Here is a 1,673-nt window from a genome sequence, read left to right as displayed (position 1 = left end):
CCACTACACTGCCGCATCTTCCACAGCTGCTGTCCATTCCCGTCTGAGGCCTCACCGTCGTTCTTCGCCTTGGTTCGCTCGTTGTGCCCGCCGCCGTCTGGCGTTGTCAACATGGTCAACAACCAAGAGGAATCAGGAGATGACTGTACATGGAGAGGCTGACAGTAGTGACCCACCAGGGTCATTGCATTATGCAAGCAAGTGCCTCATTATTACAAGCCAAAAAAATACTTCCTCCTAATTGTTTGAACACTAGGTCCCACGCCATTGTCAATGTAGTCAATAAACGAGAAAATTACACAACGAGCGGATAACACCAGGGACCCAGCAGCTCGCCCAGTTGTTTTTTTAGTTTCAGAGACGGAGCTCAACTGCGCGCTGTGTGGGGGCTGTGGCCCGTCTAGCCCACGCTTACGCTTTTATTTAAGCACATGACGAGCCCAGTTGATATCTTTTTTCTTTCTGAAAATGGCTAGCCCAGTTCTTTTTTTTTTGCAGAATACCAAAACTCAGGCCTACTTGCTTTTGTCAGCCCTGCTGGGCAGCAAATCTTTCAAGACGAGGAGGGAGGGATGTAAGTAGTAAGAAATGGGCTTCCCCAGAAAATGGGCTATAAGTTGTAAGAAATGGGCTGTAAATTTCTAAACCAAAGCCAACCGGCAATTACATTAAAATATCATTTTTCTGGATTTCTCTACTCTATACTCTTATAAAAACCAAAGCCAACTGGCAATTACATTAAAATATCGGCTTTTCTCCCACAAGATAAACTACTCATACAAATGCATCTTCATGTTCCGTGCAACACACGGGCATCTTGCTAGTTAAAATTTTAAATTTCATTCATTTTTTTGCGGAGAATTGTTTTTTGAATTTTATTTTGATATAATTTTTTAAAAATTAGTTTTAACGCGACTCGAAATTTCATGATTAAAAGAGTTCGGACCCCACCGGAATATGCAAATTTTCGTTGAATTTTTTAGCAGTGCCGAGAATATATGGTCTGTAATGCTAATAAAAAGAATATGGTCTTCAAATATCCTTAAGAATTAGAAAATGGGCTGTATATTATTGGAAATAATGGCTAATGGGCTGTATGTTGTTTTCCACAGATTTGGAGGCTGACTTCTGGGCCTACTAGGTTGACGATGACGCTGTCCTAAATTTTATTTGACGCGTACGCAAGGCTTTGTCAACTTAGTCAACACAGAGCAGTGACTGTTGGATGTCCATCCAACGGCCGCTGTGCTTCTTCAATCTCTGATCTTCCTGCTCCAGCCTCCCAAACCATTGCCGGCGGGACTGCCTGCTCCCTCGTCCCGTGGCTGGCTGTGCTGCTGCCAGGCCATCCCTCTACCCACCCGCACATCCTGTTATTTTTCGGCGACGTCAGCCTCACCCCGCAGCCGACCAGTCAGCGCTCGGACACCCCTCAGCGTGGGCATCCGTTGCGGTGGCTTCGCCGGCTCCGGGTCTTTACCTTCCTGGGCCTCAGCCTCGTCCACCGCGTTTGTGCTCTCGGCGCGGCGAGGTCAACATGGTCAACAAACAACAGCCATCGGAAGAGGCTGACAGTAGGGGTCCACACAAGGAAATGCCTCCTTATTACGCGCAAAATAATGATTCCTCCACCTGACAGCTGGGACACACCGGAAGGGCCTCAATCTTTCTTG

Source organism: Aegilops tauschii, chromosome 6 (genome assembly GCF_002575655.3).
Source record: "Aegilops tauschii subsp. strangulata cultivar AL8/78 chromosome 6, Aet v6.0, whole genome shotgun sequence".
Taxonomy (NCBI): domain Eukaryota; kingdom Viridiplantae; phylum Streptophyta; class Magnoliopsida; order Poales; family Poaceae; genus Aegilops; species Aegilops tauschii.
Note: the sequence above shows the minus strand (reverse complement) of the source record.